General features: G+C 32.2%; 1 protein-coding gene across 1 annotated transcript in view; it reads right to left on the reverse strand.

Moving 5' to 3' along the window:
* Positions 1-13,515, reverse strand: part of LOC132736531 (probable ATP-dependent helicase PF08_0048) — a 45,843-nt gene extending 32,328 nt beyond the window's left edge. The window contains exons 1-2 of the mRNA XM_060723675.1: positions 13,429-13,515; positions 1,258-1,328 (exon numbers count right to left, since the gene is read on the reverse strand). The gene's annotated coding sequence lies outside the window, so the exon portion shown is untranslated. The remainder of the gene's footprint in view (positions 1-1,257; positions 1,329-13,428) is intronic.
* Between the last annotated feature and the right edge of the window lie 3,703 nt (positions 13,516-17,218).

Consider the following 17,218-nt stretch of genomic DNA (forward strand, 5'->3'; position numbering starts at 1 on the left):
CCAGATAACGCCCTGTGCATTTATATGTATAATGATTAACTCTGACACGTTTTCAACTGAAAGGTCCTCAAACTATGATACAAGGGATATTATTGCACACACATATTTTTTTCTTTGAACAAATATTTCGAAGGATTGAATAACATTAGGTTATATAAAATTAAATTCAAATTATACATCACAAATATTGAATAGAGAACACAAATTTGAATCATTGAACTTTGCAACGTTTATCATGCCGAACACCGCGTTATTATGTCAAAATTGGGTAATAAATAAGCAGATGCAGATAAAAAGTTCGGGTCGAGAGATCAGCGCATTTTTCACCCATTGTATCATTATTTAAGCATGCCTACACAAAAGTTAGCATACAAAACATAAGGTTTTTTGTGTTTAGAAACGTTTATAAAAGTTAATGACCGTTTCAACCTATTTTCTTGTTCGTCAAACGCATTTGAAAATAAAAACAATGTTGCAGTGAATTTGCAGGGTTACAGTCTAGACCAAGCGACTTTGGTCCGATTTTTACAGTATTTACACAGATTTCTGTTACTGTTTAGATAGTTGGCAAATTTCAAATAAAGTTCGTGTGTCCATTATTTCTTATTATTTACCCCGACCTTTCTAGTAAATATAATATTGAAAGGTTGCATTTTTCTTCAGCAGAAAAGCCATGGTTTGCTATTTTCCTTACTTTAGGTACCTGTGTTCAGACAGAATAAGTTTAATTTATTAAAACCTATGAAATTCATACTGAATATGTCTTATTTGATATGCATTAGAAGTCACGTTCACTTTTAGAGGACAAGCAGAGTTGACCTTTACTTAAAAACAACTGCCAGGTTTTTTAACGACACTATAAATTATATTCATACTGTGACAACCTATAGAGTGTAAAGTTTTAAACATGACATATCAACTTTGTGTGAAGTCAACACATGTTTTATTTATATTTACAAAGAGACTGTGTAGCAATTATAAATATTTTCTGACATTAAATTTGAGCATAGTATATCTTTAATTATAAAGGGAAACCCCAGATATCCCTTTGCGAAAGGTTTCAGACACGAGCGACCACCTGCCTAAAACCACCGAGCTTCCGTAAAATAACATGATAGACTCCTCACATACACAGAATCCAACGTCATAACAGAATATAACACAGATGTCAAGAAAATGTGATTTGAAGTCGGCGACCGAATCCCGACTCAGCCACTTTCATGTACCTCTATGGAAAAGATACTGGAATTGTCTTACCTTAATTTATATTCTATATCTTTCAATATTGTTTTCCTTTTCAGAAACATGAAAGCTTCACTATATGATATCTGAAATAGAATAAAACGACTATTAATTGAATGATCACAAAATAATCTTTACTTCAACAAATAAGCATTCAAAATTCCAAGTTTATGATTTGAACAAAGTTCTTTCATAATAACAACATACTTTCTGTACAATGCTACACAGTGAATGCTCTCTGATTCGGAAGAAGAATATTTTTTAACATTGTCTTTTTAAAAATCTTTAATTTTGGTTTTCGTCACCGTATCAATTTGAACAACTTTTGGTAGAAATTCATAACAACTTTGGTAGAAATTCATGCTAATTTCATCAAATTTGGCCAAGTAGTTACTGAGCGGATGTCAGTAGACACGTATGTAGGCGACAAACGAACGAATAGCCATCGGGCCAATAGGTACACTAGTTGAGATGAGATTAATAGATCTATATTTTATTCATACGTTTTACCTGGTACTAGTATATAGAAAATATAAGGTTCTTATCTGGGAATGTACTGTAGCAAAATCTGATCAAAGTCGCTTGGTCTAGATAGTGACCCTGCAAATTCACCTCGCTCTTTACTGTAACGTTGATTATTTGGTATACATAGCATATACAGTTATCAATTAAGTCAATATCTCCTTTTTGTAAAGCCTCTCAATATGTGTTGAATTTGTGCATGGAATTTCATATATTTTAGAATGCAAAGGGTATGAATTGACCAAAGATGCCCCAATTTAACCGCTGGTTCACAAACATTCGAAAGGTATATCTTACCTTTGTTAGAACTCAGCCATTTCTAGTTGAAAATAAGGGACTTGTTTTCATTTTGACAAGGGTTTTTTAATTTTAAAAAGTTAAAAGATATTACCAATTTACTTTAAAAATGTGGCTTTTAAGTTAGATAAATAAATAAAACATTATTTTGTTGCTGAATTATAAAATGTGAGTTGTTAATAACCAATAACTTTAAATAAAAAAAATAGACAATTGATAAGAAAATATATTCATTATTGAACCTTATACTTGTTTCTTTGAACATTGTGATGGAAAAAAAACTAACAAAAGTATCTGGGTAAAAACGAGAGGTAATCCTTTTACATTTTAATAGCTCGTAACACATTATTTATAAAGGCAACCTTGCATAAATCACGTTGGATACCTATAGAAAGTACTGAGAAAAAATGTAGCATTTCACGATGTATCAATGATGCATGATGATTCATATTTATAATTAAACAAGCCCCCTTTATGTGCATAAAAACAAGATACTGATTAATTGGGTAACAACATTCTTCCCCACTCTCCTGTGCCAATAGGGAAAAACATTGGGTCAGTCCAATTAAACATTTCAAGGGATCAACTAAATAAAAATTCTCGTCACAAACATACGCATTAGCTATAGCACACCACGTTGCAAAGTTATACAGTCATTACAATTTGACAACACTTGCTATCTTTTTCCAATAGTTTTGAAAAAAAAAACAGTAAGATATCGCAAATGCCAAACATTAAAGACACATTTTCAACACGTAACAAAGGGGCATTTCAAAAACTTGAAAAAAGCTATGTAAATGTATATGACAAAAATACAGACAAACCTTTACAATATGAACACATACAACCTGAACATACCGGAGAAGAGAACCGTGTTAACGATTTATTCAAAATAATTCTAAGTATAGAATACCTTCTCATCAGTTGCAATATGAATTTAAAAAGAAAATAGTTTTCTGGAGACCAAAACAATTCACATATTCAACATGGAACATGTTAAACGTCACAGAAGCATTCTTTCCCACATACAATTCTCAGATAATAACTCATCAACACACCACCCTTTTCAATAAGATAAAGAGGGGTCAGCTCAAAACATTCCTAACTTTGATGAAACTTAACATGAAACCAACAGCAGCAGCATAGCTCACAATTTTGACAATAAAACAGAAATAAGTACTCTAATTTGCCTTCAAATACATCAATGCAACAAGATGAAAGGCATTAATTTATGCCTTACAACAAACACATACATAAGGAAACAACAGTACAATGTTTAATACCGTCAGCATAAGTTGCCTTGCTATGACAAAATGGTTGGTCATTTCATGCACCTATTAAACAGTCAACATTCAACCTTGAAAGAAATTTTAAGCTACTTTAAAATGGAGAAATGAATTGTAATGACACAAACAAACTTTACCCAGATAAAAGGCAGTCAAGCCTTAACACTGGTTAAAATTCCACAACAAAGTTTTCACTTCAGCCAACATATAGCTAAGGGACCTGATAAGTTTGATGGACATTTTGCTAAATCGCGAGATTACCAGATACATTTGAAAATGTTGCAAGCTGGTAGAAATGGAATGAAATTAAGAAAGCACTACAGTTAGTTATGAGCCTAAGTGGATCTGCACAAAACTTTAAATGATTTAAATCCAAGACCAACATTAAGCTACAATACTAAGTCAATATGTAAAGGCGTAGATTCAATCAAGCAGAACGTGAAATCGCTTTCCGCTGTGAGTTCAGAAACAGCAAGCAAACTTAATCTGAAAGAACTGTTGACTATGGAAAAGCAAAAGCATACCCTTCTATTTAAATGGAGGCAAGGGAAGTAATAAACATTATTGATAAATTCATAAATGGCATTTTAAAGCCAAAAATAATGAGCTACGTGTAATACAGACATACATTCACTATTGATGCTGCGATAGCCTTAGCTGTTGACTTTAAAGCTTTCGATGGATCACATACCATTCTAAGGAAACCAACGTTTGCATCTGATGCATCTTCACTTCAGAATGTAATTCTGTTTCAAAAAAGGGAAGGAATCTACTACTTTAGATTAAATTGCCTCCCTCCTAAAAACATTAAATGAAACTTTTTTAAAAAGAAACAGAAGTAGGTCAAAATGTAAAGATATTAATCCTGAAATAGAATGTTACAAGTGCCACAAGAACAATCATATTGCTTCTAGGTGCCCGATATTAGTTTCGAAAGAAATTGCACCCAAAGTTAAGCCTGTAAGGATACTTAAGAAAATGGGTATATAAATCATTTTGAATATTAAAGAGAGAACATGTTTATATGCTAACATTCACACAAGTTTCCACTGTTATGATGCACTGATTCACTAAGTTCTTCATTCCAGCACATTCTGTCAGTTATTATAGCAATTAAAATTTGGCCTTGATCTTAACAAACTTGAAAAGGTTTCGCATATTCAAACAGCAGCAAATGGTTGTGACCTGGAGGTTTGACAACATTGAGTAATTGATAAAGAATTGTTCTCTTTTGAATTTTTGTTGAAATATTGGCTCTTATAGGAGACTTTCTTGAAGATTTTGATGTCAATTAAAAATTTTGAAAAGGCTGTATGATAATAAGTAAACACAAGATCAAGTTGCATAGATAAGAAAATAAGAAAATTTGTTGTATCAGTTTAGGTAGAACTGTTATACAAGCAGAGATACAAGCAAAATCAGAGGTTGAATAAAGGATGTATTAAGTGATCCAGAAGGGTGTCATAAAGCCTTACAAAATTATGTTAAAAAGGGTATTCTGATGACAAAAACTCTCATTGTCCTATATCTCTGATTAATTTGAGAAGCAGAAGCATCAAAATAGATACGAATTTTACAATAGGAAGTATTTAATCAATTATTGCTATCGTTTTTGATGGGAAATTCCGAGACACATTTGCAGAATTTCTTCCAGAACATCTACAACATCAATAGATGAAGGCTCTGAAACAATAAATGAGAAGGAAAAGCATAAATACTTTTATTTGAATTCAATGATATATTTGTAGATGCTTCCGGAAACGTTATAAAAACTAACCAAATGATACATGGAATAGAAATGGGAGATTCAAATCCTACATAAATACCTAAACGGAGAGTACCTATAGCTCAAAAACATATTTTTTAAACATATAATTATTTAAAACAAAATGATAATTTAAAATAAAATTGAGCACAGCTCAAATTCTTGGGCAGCACCTGTTGTATTTGCTTAAATGTATGATGATACAATTATATTTGTTAGGACTATAGAAAGTTAAGATATTAAACTTAAAGGATGCTTACCCTTTAACAAAAATAAAAGATGCACTTGCCACTTTGTCAGGCGCCAAATATTTCTATACTTTAAACCAAGCATATGTGTACTGGCAAGTTAAAATATCTGACAAAAATAAACGATACGCAGCATTCAATGCGCATTTGGGTTATTTTCAATTTCAGGCCATGCCTTTTGGTAATATGCCTTTAACCTTTGAATGATTGATTAAATCATTGCTCATGGAAAATCAATGAAATTTGTTCACTTTGTGCTGCAAATGTATGCCTTAACCTAAACATTGCCACTTATAAAAAAAAACAAGTGCAACACATAGGACATGTAGTTTCAGAGAAAAGCATATATTGTAACCCTGGCAAAATTTAAGCTATTTTAAACTGGCCTGTGACAAAAAAAAAATTAAAAAGTTTCGTCGGTCTTTTTTCATATAACAGAAAATGTTTAATGAGTATGCTCATCTCACATTTCCACTTAATTAAATTTAATTTAATGAGCATTTATGTGGGCTCCATTAGGAATCTTAATGCCACATAGGGTTACAACTTCTTCGAATGTTACAGGGGGACATTTACAAAACGGCCCACAGCGGCTATACCTGACGTCATAAGAAAGGTTGGTCGTTTGTCGCCAATGAGAACCCGGCTACTCAAAGAGAAATGACTTCAAGATTGGGTGTGTCAAAGGGAACTATCTGTAACATTACAAGTATGAAAGCAAAATTACGAAGACGGTGGAAAGTTTATCAACTTAACCACTTATGATGTAGCATGAGGCACATCCCCATCTAAATGTGGATTGTTTAAAATCAAAATCATCTCTTTTACCTTAGATAGTTAATTAGTTAATATAAATTTTTAATGATAGGAATGTTTAAATCTTAAAAGTTAGTCTTATTCTATTTACGTTCACTGGGATATATTTTAGTAACCATTTGCTCAAAATAAGGATTATTCATGTTTAGGATATCAAATAGGTAGCGAAAGTGTCAATAAATGTATGTTTAATTTCCTGATGTGAAGTAGGGAAAAGACTTAACAATAAATCCCTCTCATAGCACTAAAGAAATAAATCAGCTACCAGGGTTGGACAATCAGTTCCCATTGGAATGCCTATTACCTGTTTATTTGAAAACTGTATGACTAAACCTGACATAAATGTTATCTTATAAAAACTAAAGTGCTCTAAAAACTTTGTCACATGTCCACAAAGTATATTGTTAAATGATACAATTGGTAAAGAAAACCTGAATTTGAATTACAAGCAAGAAACGTAACCTTTTCTTTTGCAAATGTTTTTTTTAATTAAAGATAATAATATATCATTTATACGTTTATGTGCCAATGTTGTATATAGGGTAGAAAAATTTGTAAGTACAGATGCAGCTTGATAATTCTTAACTTTAAACTTATCTAAAATTTCAGTTGAATTTTTAACAGACCGGAAAAGATGTTTGTCCGTATTTTCATAAACTGTTTCACAGTTTCTAATGACTTGTGCCTTGATGGCAGTAAGACAAGAAGTCAATAAAACAGAAAAATTACTGGTAGTACAAGATGTAGAATTAGGAATGAAGCGGGCTTTATATGGATGTTTATTTAATTTTGGAATCCAGTACATTACAGGAAGTTTAAGCTCGTTCTCATCAACACGAACTTTAAAGTTAGAAATACAAGAACTATGACTGTTCATGAAGTTCATTTTGTAAAACATTTATTTAATGAATACGTCATATGATAATTATGTTATTGGCCGCCCTGTCAGCCGGAACTAAAACAAATTTAGAGTGGAACGTTAATATATCATTTCTAAGATGTTGTAAAGTAAGTCTAGGTTAAGGTGGTAAAAGATGTTCATTCCAACGATAAAATTCGATACGTGATTCAATATAATTTTAAATATATTATGTTTCCATGTATTAAGTGCATTACTATCAGCATTTTCGCGTACCAAAAGTCCTCTATCGATACAGCTTTCTGACATCGACAAGCATTAATATCAATATCAGAAGGAATTCTATATTTAGGTCCTTTAATAAATAAGTAACGAATTATCTTGTCGTTTATTATATAAAAATTACCAGTGATTATATGGCCAAAATCCAAATTACAGAATTTTGAACTTTTGCAGTCTCAACAAGTTGGTGTATTAGACGCAACGTCAAGGTCGGACACAATTTTGTTGTAATTAAATATGATAATTCTGACAGGCGATTTATATTAATAGCAAATAATTGGAATATCAGAGTTTTTGAAATATTTAGGAATCGAGTTATCCCGAAAAATGCAAGGCAAATCGATGAAGTTTAGAAAAGTAACTTTAAGAACGTGTCTGTCATGTTCAGCGTAGGTGTCGATATGAAGTCTTAAAATATGCTGTGTAAACTTTGTATAAGGTAGGCTGCAGTATGCACGTATCGTACCGCATTATTAGTATTTCAATCTATACAAAGATTGACTTCTAACTACATTTCAGATTTCTCGAAAATTGAAACATACACTTAGATCAACTACAAAAAGAAACATAATACATGTAAGGTCTAATACAAAATATGTTTAAAGAACTTTTAGAAATAATGCTATACAAGTATGGAATAATTTACATTTATATATATTAAGGAGTCTTCGTCTCTATATGTTTTTTTTTAAGAAATATGAAAAATATTTACTTGATACAGTCGTTTAGTGTATAACGGATAGCTTTGGAAACTTTTCTGTAATTCAACTTTTCAAAAAAGAACAATATATTAGTAGAAACATTATAAATGATAAGACAAAGGTCTTGCCATGGTTTAAAAATTTACACTTGGCATAATTGTTTACAATACACTTCTTTAGATACAACGATTTAGTCGGTACCGATTAACCTTCGTCTTTATTGGATAACATGAATATAAATAACAGGGGTTGTCTCGAAACACTTATATTTGGGTCAAAGTGCACTACAATTTTAACCATCAGCTTCTTCTATCATATTTACTTTAGATTGTATATCAAACTTTAATGAAACATAAAAAACAATGAGTATAAAAGAATAATTTTTATTCCAAATAACAAATAATTGGCAAAACAAAAACTTACGATAACAGAAAATCATTGACTCAAATCAAATAATAAAAATACTCTTAACAAAATAATAAAAAAAAAAAAACAAAGAAAAAACAAGATAGGTTTATAAAATATGCAATAAAACATTTCAGTAGCAAGAATATTTCTGAATATTTCTTAACTAGATACATAAAGACTCCCAAAAAGAAAAATCAAGTAACAGCATGAAATGATGATAATACTGGCCTACCATATTATACTAGTATTTGATGTTCTTCAAAATAGAAGAATATACTGGTTTGCATTTAAATAGTATAATTGATAATCATTCATAATTAAATAACAAAATTGGACTCAAGAAAATGTAAATTCACTTAAATGCACTTCCTGTGCCAATAGAATTGCAAAAACAATTAAAATTAACAACCCAAACTGCCCACCAATATCACCAAACTGACTTACTATTCAATAATTGACAGTCTTCATTAGACAAAAATATCTATGGACATTGAAATGAATTGTAAGAAAATAAATGATATAGTCATTAAAAAGTCATTAAAAGCATCAAAGAACACAGAATCTCATGGAACAATAATCTTATAGGAATTAACCTCTGGCATAACAGAGAGTGGAACTCAACATCTCTAAAGTGTTTGATTTATCTGTAGCTTTCGAAATATATTAACATCTTATCGCAACTCCCCGTTCTTTACTTTGTTCGGGACATATTGGAAAGCTAGGACATGGTTCACCGGTACTATTTGTATACATTTCTCCACTATTGTCCAGAATGGTATAAAACAACTTGCAAGGAAACGTGGCACCCGATCAATGGCAAGTCCAGCTACATCAGACAACCCGAGCCAGTAACTTAATTAAGGAGTTCAGTTTTAAAGTTACACAAATGAAGAATCCAAAAAAAAAAGACAAGCATTTTTGTCTTGGATGTTGGTATACTCTCTGTCCACAAGGAGTCTTCAATGTGGCTCTGTAACTGGATGCTTGATCTTAAAAGCATGATACCCTTTGATCTCTAAGTTTTAAAATTAGTTTTATAGTTGTCTTTTCATCAGAGGAACTAGCAGTATCTTGTGAAACTCTTTGCTTATTTGGATGTACCTGAAATATAAATATATAGAAACTAATTTCATTAAATCATTTGAATTTAGATTATGCAATATAATTTAACTTCTTTTAATGGTAAGTTATTTTACATGTTAAGTTGCATTTGTTTTTGTGATGCATAATTTGATACATATTGTTGTAGTCAATACAAAACTATAAGAAAAATGTTCAAGTTATGTCATTATCAAATCAAAAAAATATTTAGTAACAAAAAGTGTCAAATCTATAATGCATTTACAGTTAAAATGATATTACCGTTACGCACACAGTGGACAGTAATATTCATTGGAATCTCGAGCTGCAATCAGAATGTATCCACAGCTAGCAACCATCACACAGCATCCATGTACGCGAAATGTCTAAAAGCAGTTCATCTTTCCAATAAATCTTGCAATGCATACACAGAGCATTTTCATGATGGGGTGTTTTTAACAGTGTAAGTGACAGATTCAACTTGCTTCAATTTCTTTGAATTCTTTGTCTTAACCTTTTCTATTTCACACTAGAAACATTATTTTCATTCAAATACCTCAGTTTTGATTTCTTCCTTTTATTAATGAATTGCCTATTTTTCTTTCATTCATTCAGGTGCATTACATAAATCTCAATCAGTATGTCCAGTCTAGTGACACCCTCTTGCTGTGTTGACAATTAGTTGCCTTTTAACTTTTGTCAGCAAAGGATTTCCCTCTAGCTGTCATTGATAATTTTTTGTACACACCAAAACTTGGAGATTGTCTTTGAATGTCATAGCCCTCCTCTTAAAGTTTTTTTTATACCTTTCGTTCACAGGAGCAGTGAGAGCAAGCTCAAATGCTTTAAGTGCTCATACTGCACCACTGTCTTCAGATGAGTCTTCAATCTCTAGAAGTTTTTTTGATGTTGATGCTTCTTCTGATTCAAATGATATGCTAGGATTTTTTTGTTTGTTTAGTTGGGTTTTACGTCACATCGACACATTATAGGTCATATAGCGACGTTCCAGCTTTACTGGTGGAGGAAAACCTCAGGTGCCCTTCCGTGCATTATTTAAGGCACGAACGGGCACCTGATTAGAACCATCGAGGTTCCGTTAGCTAGCTGGATAGCTTCCTCACATGAAAAATCCAAAGTCCCTGTCGGGATTCGAACACACAGCTGTAAGGGGCAAGTGGTTTGAAGTCAACGACCTAACCTAAACCACTTGGCCACGGACGCCCCATGCTAGGCTATAATTTGTCTGATGTTTTTAAACAGTACAGTCTGTATCTGGATAATACCCCAAGACTTTGAAAAAATTAAATTATTTTGTAGAAGAAAAGAAAAGCTTTCATTCAATTCTAAAAAAACGGTTTTCTTTCCCGATAAATTTGGACTGGGGGGAATAAGAATTATTTTAACTTTAATCGCCTTTTGTTTCAAAATTTGTGGGCCCAAAACAGTGGCGCCTTTTTTGGTCTTAAGAAAGGGCCCCTTTTGCATTGAGAATGAGTTGTATTTGGGATATTAATGTTTACAGGGTTCTATTCCTCCTGCTTACGGGTTCATTTTCAAATTATGGAAACATGCTTACATGGGCTGCTAAAAAAAAGCAATTAAAATCACTAAAAGGTTCTTTCCCTTTTGATTGCAGTTTTAACAAAATTTGTTCAGAAAAAACCCTTAAAAATCGTTTCATTTTCCATCCAATCCATTCCACCACTCTCTCTTTGTAGGAAAAAAACGCCCGTTTCCTTTTTTTCGAACCATTCAAAAAGGGTTATAAACCCCCCCGGCCCCTTTGGCTCGGATCAAATATTTTGGTAGCTTTTCCCTTTAGCAGCACAAAACATCAATGGATCTTGTTTTTTAAATTTCGTACACCCCGAGGTTCCATAGAGACCAAATTCCTTTCCTTTATTTTTATGGGCCCAAAAACTTTTTTCCAGGGAACATTTCCCATAGCGAACCCGTTTCGTATGCCCTTAACTTTCTGAAATTTGGGTTTTTCCCAGCCAGAGCCAGAAAATCTCTAAACTCAATAAACCATTTGTTCATTTTTTCTTTTGTAACCTTACTCTTTTTCCTCCCAGAGCTGTTTTATCCTCATTTGAACAATATGTTATTTCTGTCCATCAACCCAAAGTACCAATCATAAACCGGTCTCCCAACTCTAAACGGAGCTGACCTTTTCCCCTTTCTTACAACATCCTGAATAAAATCTATTAATTGTTATGGTTTCAGCCCCATCCTTCTTTGTGCCATTTCATTTAACCTGTTTGCTTTGTCTTCTTCTTTTTTGCTGAACACTGTGGCAGTACCCTTCCGTTTATCAATATCAACTTCCCCAGACAATTTTCGATATAAGTAACTATAAGAAAGATTGAACATTTCTGAAGCCTTTTTGATAGGTACCTCGTCTTTTTCTGTAGCAATAAGTGTCCGAAGTGCTCGCTGTGGCTTTCTAGAAGAGTATTATTTCTTAGCTTTAGCTTTCCTGATTGCTGGCCTAGCTTTGCCACTGGCCTTTGAGGCCTTTCCATATTGTTCTGAAAAGTGGATAAATCAATATTTAATAATAGGAGAAAAGCAAACATAATACATGTATATGAATAATAAAGCGCTATCAATAAAAAAACGAATTTTGAAAGTTGGTTGATTTTGGGCTGGGACATAAATGCTGTGTTCTACATCTACTTTTATTTAAAGAAATCATTATGTTGTCAGTGTCCATTCTATGAGTTGGAATTGGGGGATTCACTCATACTTTTGAGAAGCTCCCCCCCCCCTTCCACCTATCTTTAAGGGACAGACAAAAAAATCAGCAAAGGTAATAAATTATCACTTTTCTATAAAAAAAATCCCCCTGTTTTTTGAATCCTAGAATAGGCACTGGTTTTGCTGTACTGTAATCATACAATTGTATTAAAAATGTGTATTTCATTGCAGCCTTTACCAAACTCAAAATAAAAACACATAAAACTAAAAGAAATTGTAAGAATGGATTTTATTATAATAATTATATCACAGAGGTGTCACGTTGTAAGTACTTGTGTATTTTGAGACGCTCCCCGTTTTTGAAACACGATCCATTATTGACTAAAGCACATCCTTTTTGTGTCAAAACACTTAAACATTAGACGCTGATAACCTACAGTTGGTTTCAGAAAATATTTAATCTACAAAATCAAGCCAAAAATGACATATTTACCTGATGTTATCATATTTAAAAAAGTAAAGAATGTTTTGTCTGTTTTCGTCTGGTACTAGATTGTTGATACTTCCGCTGACGTAATGTTACTTTTCTAAAAATAACCAAATGTAGTAAAAAGAACGCATATACCGACTAAAATTGAACACCTTTAGCTTAACAATAAGTAGAAATGTAGAAAAAATAACATAGAGTTATAACTTTAATTCAAAAATTATTAAACGGCCTGTCCGTGATTCACAAAAAATCCGTTACACACTAAACGAGTGAATACGATTAAAATGAATCTAATGTATGCATTTGTCTGTCGATTTGAATGGTTGTCATCTATATTTTTGGTATGTGTGTACATATTTGTGATTTTCTTTACCTTGTCGATTGAAGGTCATATTGTTAATAAGATATGAATTTCATTATACGTTACCTTCAACGCTGACTTCCTTGTTGATCTTGTTTATCATATTTCATTAAATAAATTATTTATTATTATTACTATTATTTTTATTACTATTATTATTAGAATAAAGGACTAATTTTTTGTAGGTGCATGATTAAATATAGTGTACCGTGTATTTGATGCTATTTTTTACATTGGTTAAATCCGCTTTAACGTCAAAAGATATCCATTTTAAAGTCCATAGCAAAATAAAAAGCAATAAACATGCACAATCATTCAAACTCCCCAAGTAAAATATTACAAATAATGCTTAGTATTCATATTCCTACCACAAATGTGTATTTTCCTTCTCAAAAACAACTTATTCCCTTTTAAACACCTTTATACAACCCATGTAAACAGCCTCCATATTGGTGTGTACTGCGTATAGCGGTGATAACAATAACCGATGTTTTTAAACGAATTTTATACTGCTCGCTTCTGTCAGCGCCTTTAATCGTAAGAGTAAAAATTTCGTTCAGACAAATTTCATATCATATTTTACGAGTGATGTCACAGCGCAACTTGGAATTAGTCAACACCGCCCCAAATTGGTCAAGCGTCCCGCAAAAATTTACTTCCCAATCCCATTATTATCATCATCATCATCATCATCATCATCATTATTTTTATTATTATTATCATTATTATTATAATTATTATTATTATTATTATTATTATTATTATTGCATAAAAATATGAACACTTATCAAGAAAGAATATAAAAATGAACAAAGAAATAAGATCTAACGGAAAACAAAAGTTTAAAGATGATATCCTTTATTTTTATATAAAAACTATAAATAAAAACAAACAAGTAAACATGCGCATATTTTACCGTCCATAAGTTATTTTTGTTATTATTTGAACTGCCAATGTTCTTCACGTACATACAACCACCAATTCACTCATCTTTTTCTGTGTCTCTTCTACCTTGTATAGGTCTATACATCGTAGACACTGTCTTCAACATCAACAGTGCTCTTGCTGACAGCTCTTTAGATCAATTAGTTATTGATATAGTTATTAGTATAACTAGTAAAAATACATACATCCCGCGTTTTTGTATTTTGAATGCGAAAAAGCGAGAATACCACCGATGGATTGCGAATATACGACATATTTTATGTGTCATATTTTCGCCCTCATTCTGTCGTATTTTCGCTTTTTTGCCTCGAAAATCTACGGGGAAGAAAATCTACGATGTCCTGTTTGGACTATAGTGATTTTATTTCTTCCTTACCCGCGATGATAAGATGGTACGATGTTGAAAACGCGATGGTACGATGACACGATGATGAAAACATGAAAGTACGATGGTGACAGCATGATGGTACGATGGTGACATCGTGTTTCACCATCGTGCCATTGCGCCATCGCAATTTCACCTTCGCACTCGTGTTTGATCGGAAATGCAAAGTCTTTCCCTAACATACTAATTTCTTATAGCACAAATTGACAGTTTCTCGAGTCGATTTGAATTTACCAGTAAATCACAACTTAATTGTTATATATCACGAAAAGCAACTGATTTCATTAAAAACTGAAGCATTTTTTCTCCAAACACTGTATAAATATGCAAAAATTACTCAATATAAGTAGTTATTTAGATAGTAGTTGGCATTTATAAAAAAATGAATAAAACAAAGTGTGTACGTCCTTAAGCGATTCTATTTTCTAAAACAAGCTTGAACAAAATATTTTTATTTAGTAATAGCTACCTTAGTTCATAAAATATTTACTAGCCTTTATCCTTAATTCCATTTTTGTCCATTTCTAAAAATTTACAAAACTAAAAGAAAACGCAAAACACATGACTGTAAGAAAACATTGTTATGATGTATAATTGTTATAAACATTTTTTCATTATTAACAGGCAGTAGGTTTGGTCACTGACGTGGTATGTAATCCGCATATAAGGTTACCTGCCTTTCCTGCCAGCAGAACATTTGGGAATTATTTTCGCGATTGAAGGACCTCAGTACAGCATAGCAACTACAGCTTTTGCTCCAAGACACCCGAAGGACCTGACTTCAATCAACTGTTTGGGCTGTGGAGACCTGGTCTGCCTTCGGACAATCAGTTCAGACAAATAATGACTGCAAAGGTAAAGGTTATAATAAAGCTAATAAACATGTTCAGTTAAATCTTTTCACTGTGATTTTATAGTACATATTTCACATTATTACACGATTACACATAAATACATTTAGATGAAATAAACAAAAGGGCTTAGTCAAAAGTTTAAACATCTCAGCCCTCTCCTTTATTTTTTTTAATTTGTTAGTATATATAAATGTACTATTTTTTCGTGCGAATGATAAATCAGCACACTTTTTAAACGTTATGTCAGCACGTATATTTATATTCATGTATTAAAAATGGTCTGGATCATATAAACTTGTGACGCATCTATGTCCGGACTTGATTATATTTTAGGACAATGTAAGGCACGGGTCATTGAATATAGTGGTCGTGCTTTGTAGCCTGCTGAGAAAAATTACACAGTATCAGAAATTGAATGTTTAGCAATAGTGTCTGGTGTAAAGGCATTTAGAGCTTATTTGTCAACAGACATTCCATTTACAATCATAACAGATCATCAAGCACTAAAAGTATTAAACTCTATAACAACTTCTCAGAATGGTAGAATAGCTAGATGGGCATTATTTTTACAAGGTTTTAAGTACACAGTACACTACAGAAAAGGTGAGTTGAATAATGCAGATGCTTTATCTAGACTTGTTCCTGATACATCTGATAAACAACAAATTTCACTAGTTACTATATCAAATGATGCAGAAAAAGACAGTTCTGTTACTGATGAACCATCAGGAGTAGATGTCAGTACCTACAGGCATACTGAAAAGGAGGTAAGAAAAGTTTTAAAACATACTAATATTTCGGACAGTAAATATTTAGAAACAACATTCGAATATACTGGATCCTCTACAGTGTTACAGATACAAACTGACACAGAGACAAAAGATGAATCACCAGATGACACAGGTAAGTTGATATTGATGCAGAAAAACTGCCCAGATTTTGTTAATATTTACAAATATTTGAGTGAAGGTGAATTACCTAAAGATGAAAAGCTGATGAGAAAAACAATGTATGACAAAGAGTTTTATGAAATTGTGGATGATGTTCTCATACACAAGTATCAAAATAGAGGTAAGAAAAAACCTACAGAAGATAAGTTCATAATACAAACTGCACTTCCAAAGAAACTTAGGGTGAAGGTCATGCAAGAATATCATGATCACAATGGTCACTTTGGAGTCAAAAAGACTTTTACTGAAATTCAAAATAAATATTATTGGCCACATATGTACCAGGAAATACTAGATTTTGTAAAATTATGTAACATATGTCAAAGAGCAAAACATGCTACACATCAGGTAAGTACTCCTCTCAATCCTTTACCTGTAGTAAATGTATACGAACGAATGCACCTAGATAGCATCGGGCCACTTAACAAAACATCTGATTTGAATATATACTTGTCTATGTAGACAGTTTCGCATGGCGGATAGAGCCATTTGCATTAACTAACCAATCCGCTGCAGAAATAGCAAGGGTGTTACATAATGAAATATTTTGTTGTTATGGGGCACGTAACTGCAGTATGTGAAACTTACAATGTCACGAGACACCGCACAGCTTGTTATAATCCAAAGGTAAAAGGAAATTGGGAAAGGCAAAATGCCACAATCAGACATTACGTATGTTTATCGATAAAGATCAAAATATCTGGAACATGTCTTTTACCAATAGTATTGCAAATCATCACCAATTATTAAAACTTCAGGGTTTAGCCTATATAAAATAATGTTTGGAGGTGAAATGAGACGCCATATGGACGTAAATCTAATACCAAGAGATACATTAGGAACAGAAGCTAAGCAACATACACAATTCCTATTGCAAAGACTTAAGGTAATTCATAATATTGCAAAACAAAACACTGAAACTTTAAATGAAAGCTAAGGCATGATTAAAAAGCGCAACCCTCTGATTTTAGACTTTTAGAGCAAGTATTATAGAAAATTAACTAACATACTCAAGGTCTTACAT

This window comes from Ruditapes philippinarum, unplaced genomic scaffold, assembly GCF_026571515.1.
Source record: "Ruditapes philippinarum isolate M1 unplaced genomic scaffold, ASM2657151v2 ctg625_1_1_1_1, whole genome shotgun sequence".
NCBI lineage: Eukaryota > Metazoa > Mollusca > Bivalvia > Venerida > Veneridae > Ruditapes > Ruditapes philippinarum.